This window comes from Rhinolophus sinicus, linkage group LG17 (assembly GCF_036562045.2).
Source record: "Rhinolophus sinicus isolate RSC01 linkage group LG17, ASM3656204v1, whole genome shotgun sequence".
Lineage (NCBI taxonomy): Eukaryota > Metazoa > Chordata > Mammalia > Chiroptera > Rhinolophidae > Rhinolophus > Rhinolophus sinicus.
In genome coordinates this window covers 21,455,718-21,461,174 of record NC_133766.1, presented here as the reverse complement: position 1 = coordinate 21,461,174, position 5,457 = coordinate 21,455,718, and positions in this window count along the sequence as shown.

The following is a 5,457-nucleotide window of genomic DNA, read 5'->3' as shown; positions in this document are numbered from 1 at the left end:
TGTAATATGTATCACTTTTGTAATAAGAAATACAATAAAAGTTATTTTTAATTAAAAAATGCAATTTCTGAAATCACAAACAGAAGATAGCATTTGGTACATTATACATACATGAAACATTAACATCGTGCAAAATGTGTTTGAAACTAGCTTCTTTAAAATGATTCTCAAATTATTAGATTGTGTATGTATTTCCAACTGGTGGTTTTAAATGATGACTCCTGCCTTTTTGAAGTTCATTAGCATTTCAAAATGATATCAGTGGGGCCATTACTATCGTGCATTATCAACGTTCTAAAGCTTCATTAATTTATTTAACAAATATTTAATGATCACCTGTTGATTACCATTCAGTGGCTAAGACAAAGGCCCTGTTTTCTTTCTAGAGTTTATTATTGGAAAGGAAAAAATTAACAGCAGTTCTGTTACCCATCCCTCCCTACTGGGAATGCCTACTCCTATGAATGACCTTGACCAAAACCATTATTAGATAATTGTTATGTAAATGTTTATGATAAAGGAAGTTGGCACACTCTCAGTAGCAACAGACAAAATGAAACGTTTGTAATAACAGTAGAGCAATTACAAATTCTATAAGTCCAAGGTCTCTGATAGAAAAAGTTATGAATTCTCCAAGTTTGCGATTAAGTGAGAGAGAGTGGTTATAAGTATTGCTAAATGTACTGAGCTTAGGCAATTTACCTGGAGGAGTAACAATAATAAAGGTGTCAAGGGTGTATTTCCTTGGAAAGATCTCCAGGCACCTTTGCAAGTGTTTTTTTATTCAGTAATCAAGCCATGATTTGTCGAAGGCTGGGAGTGTTTGGGGTCATTCACCCTGTTTTACAAATAGGGGAATGAACATCCTTATTGAGGGATTCATCTCAACACTGATGGGGTTTTTGTCAAAGCCCATAGCTCAGAACAAGGTGAACAGTAAGATTTGTAACAGTGAGGGCCCAACAAACACATAACATACTTTTATTATTATTATTATTATTATTATTATTATTTTAAATTAAAGTTTATTAGGGCAACAATGGTTAGTAAAGTTACATAGACTTCAGGTGTACAATTCTGTAGTACATCATCTATATATCACATTGTGTGTTCACTACCCAGAGTCAGTTTTTCAAATGTAACTGGAAATTTAAAGATACCAGGATTAGAAAGGGATTATTCAGAGAGTGCTCCAGTGTTGGGTGACATTATTTGCTTTATTTCTAGGCTTAATTATTACATCATGTCTTCAACCTCTCCAGGGCCTGCAGGGAGGACTCACCGTGAGGAGGGTCAGCATTCAGGCTCACTAGCTTGCCCTCGTTGGTGAAAACATTACTGGCACTTTCTGTGGCAGTCGGACTATATCCCATCACCATGCTTGATGGTCTCTGACGTATTCTGCACCAACCAAATTGCATTCCTTGTCTTGAACTCATTTGAAAATTTGACAAAAGCTAAGGAATCTTCCCAGTAAAATGTAGACACATAAGATTTATATACAGTTCAGGGGGTTCGTGACCTCCTGAAACCCATCCCTGCACCTCAGGGTAGGAATCCAGTAGTTAGATTCACACACACACACACACACACCATCATCATCATCATCTCCCTTTGACGTGAAAAATATCGAGATCCATTTGATACTAACTTTTTAAGCAGAGGAGGAGACTATATGAGATTCTGAAATGCTCACTTTTTTTTTTTTTACTAGACATTGTGGAATATTTAAGAATTTGAATGGATTGTAGTAAGATAGCATCACTAATCATGGAGAGCAATATTTTCTTTTTCTTAAAAACTCCAAGGCACACAATCTTTGTCCTTTTATTCTCATTAAGCCAATGCCAGCTGCATTGCTTTAATCATTACAGGCAGAGCAACTCCCTTCAGAATGTCCTGAATTTCCAAAGGCATTTAAATACACTTTTTGGTTGTATGCAATATCTTACCTGTGAAAACTAGGTCAGATCATGTAGGTGAGGTTCTCCTTGCAATGAAGTAAAATAATTTCAGAAGCAGAGGAATCCTTGGGAAGCAGCATTCCCTATCCAATGGGGCCTATCCTCAAAAAAGTGTAACGCCCTTCACCGAACATCCAGCCTTCTTTTGGAGAATAGCTTGTTAATCCATTTGGGTTGTCTTCATTAGTGATCTGCTTACCTTATTGTTTACATTCAGTTTTCATTTCCTAGGATCTCACCTCTTTTATCCATTGCCTTTTTAGAATTTATGGATGAAATAGGAAATAGTCTCTGGGCACAGTTTAATAAGGTCTAATAAATATTCTTTCCAAATTTAAATTCCTGGGTCCTTTTACTCAAATAATGGTTTGACCCTTGTTTTCTTGCGTTCATCAGTGTTTCAGATTAGAGTTGGTTTCAGCTGAAAGCATCAGCACCCCCGAAATAGTAGCACCTTATATATGACAAACGGTCACTGTCACCCAGAATGAAGTTGGTACATAAGCAGTGTAGGACTGGAACGGAGCTTCCTCAATCATCAAGGACCAAGGTCCTTCTGATGTGCTAACTTACCTCCTTCAAAATGTGTTGGATTCCACCTCATAGTACAATATAGCTGCTCAAGCTACAGGAATCATGTCTATATTCCAATCAGCAGGAAGGAGCAGAAAGGGTACACCAACTTCTTTAAAGGATATTTTCGAGATGTGGCACACAACATTTATGTTCGCATCCCATTGGCCAGAACTTAGTCAAATGGCTACATAGCTGTGAGGCAGGCTGGGAATGCACTTTCTAAAAAAAATTTCAGGTGGCCTGTGCCAGCTATAATTATGAGATTTAATTACTAAGGAAGAAGGATAAAATGGATATTGGTAAGGAATAGCAATCTGCTTTAGGAAGTAATAATGACTTTTTAGCAAGTCTAAAGGGATATAACAAGGCAGGCAGTAGTCTTTGCAGAGTTATGTTGCCATCGCCCAGAGAGTATTTTTCATTCATCCAGTCTGATCTTGACATAGTGCCTGTCTGTCATGACTCACAGTCAAAGGTTACTCTACAATATTTCATGAACAATTTGAGTTTTTGAAAATTTACATTAGTTTTATTCTCATGTAATCTGCATAATGGCTACTTTTCTGGTCCAGGTTTTTCTTGGTGAGACATTCAAGAACTGTCAAGTCAATATATAAAAAAATAATTGGAGAAGCAATTTCAATCTTTTCTGAATTATTCTGACAAAGACCAAAGGGAATCCATTCATAACATACTATAGAACTTCTTAAAATTATCTTTTCCCCATTCTCTTAAAATTACACACACACACACACACACACACACACACACACACACACACACTGTAGTGCATGTGTCCCTTGTTTAACTCCCCACAACTCTTCCCCCAGCCTAGGCATTGCTGACTTTTGTATTTCTACCCCTCCTCCCTCACCTTCTGATCTCTTCCACTAATTATGGCCCGCCCATCCCTTTGTAAAGCAATCAAACCAGTCCAAGTACAACTTCTGCACTTGACCTATTATCCCAGTTCTATAGAAAACAATCTGGATTAGATTAAATTGTTCCTAATGTTCAAAAGTCCAGGAGAGCCTGTAAATATTTATTTATTAATTTATCAACCTTAGACACTCATAATAAAACCTATACTCCCATAATCCCTTATATAATTCCAAAATCTAAATAGCTTTGACCAGTCAAGACGGTAGAGTAGGTAAATGCTGTGCTTACGTTCTGTCACAACCACATCAAAATTACAACTAAACTATAAAACAACCTGCCTGAAATCTTGTTGAACCAAAGCACTACAACTAAGGCCATACAAAAGAAACCACCTTGATACTGGTAGGAGGGGTAGAGACTCGGAATAGGCTGGTCCCACACCTGTGTGTGACCATTAAAAATCAGGAGGGATATCTTGGCTGTGGAGGTTTCCCCTGGAGGTGTAAGGGGGTCCCAGCCCTGCCAAACCCAGGGTTCCAGTACCAGAGAGAGAAGTCCCCATAATTTCTGGTTGTGAAAACCAGTGGAGGTTGTGGCTGAGTGAGATGGAGGGCGGCTGAAGTCCCATGTGCTCCTCTTTAAGAGACCACGCTGGATTTACTCACTGATGTAATCACTGACTCTGAGCTCCAGCACTGGGGAGGGGACAGGGACATATGGGGGGGGGGGTGGTGTCTGAGTTGTCTGACTTCAGAACAAGTGCTGGAGGGACAGCTTTCTCCAGGATGAAGGAGCTGGCAGAAGCGATTGTTTCTTTGTTGAGCCCTCTCCCTGCCCAGTTTGCAGACAACAGGCAGACGCCATATCTGAGTCTCCATCAAGCTGGCTAATGCCTTTCACGTTCTACTCCCTGGTGATTCTGAGACTCTGCCCCACTCAACTTTTGGGCACATTCAAGCCACTTTCAGTGACTTTTTCGTACAAACCACCTGCCTCGGCTCATGCTGCAGACTTTCCCAGGGTTTCTCAGAGGTTCACGGAACCCAGACAAGCAGCAGGTGGCTTGAGCATGTCCCATACCTATAACTTGAGCAGTCCTAAACCCAGCACTAGGGGCAGTTGGCCTTGGTTTGTGGCTTAGCCTCTTGAGGCATTTCCAAGCATGGTCAGGGCAGCGGCCATCTGTGGATTGCTTTGTGGCTCCTGCTGGATGGCCCCAGGTGGGCATGGGCTGCAGTTGAACTTGACCTGCAATGGGTCCCCTCCCAGGCGGTCCTGGGGCTGGTATGCCCAGTAGCTAGCTTCAAAGTGATCTGGAGCATCACCCAGCTGCCTCCAGCATGACACATGCAATGGGGTGGATTGGGCAAGCACCGGAGCCCTACTGAGGCAGATCCTGCTCTGTAGTGTCAGCCCCTGCACCACAACTCATCCACTATAGTCACAGCCAGTCCTCACAACCAGTGAGCCTAAGGGTCAGTATCTCCCACTGACATGCAAATAGCAACCAAGTTTCAACTACAAGATGAGGGCACCCACAACCCACACAAGAGACACACCTAGAGTGCATGGTTCAGGTGACCAGAAAGACTGTGATACTGAGCCCGTAGCACACTTACTATATAAGAACTCTTTACTAAGACCCAGAGACATTGCAGCCCTACCTAAGACATGGAAACAAACACAGGGTGGCAGCCAAGAAGGGAAGACGTAAAAAAGTCCCAAATAAAACAAAACAAAATAAAGCTCCAGAAAGAGAACTAAACAAAATGGAGACAAGCAATCTACCGATGCAGAGTTCCAAACACTGGTTATAAGGATGCTCAATGATCTTAGGGAGAACTTCAACAAAGAGATAGGGAGAACTTCAACAATGAAAATATAATAGAAAACATAACAAAGAACCAGTCAGAAATAAAGAATACAATAACAGAAATGAAGAATACATCACAGGGAATCAACAGTAGATTAGACGAGGCAGAGGATCAAACCAGTGATATAGAATATATGATAGCAGAAAACATCCAATCAGCAA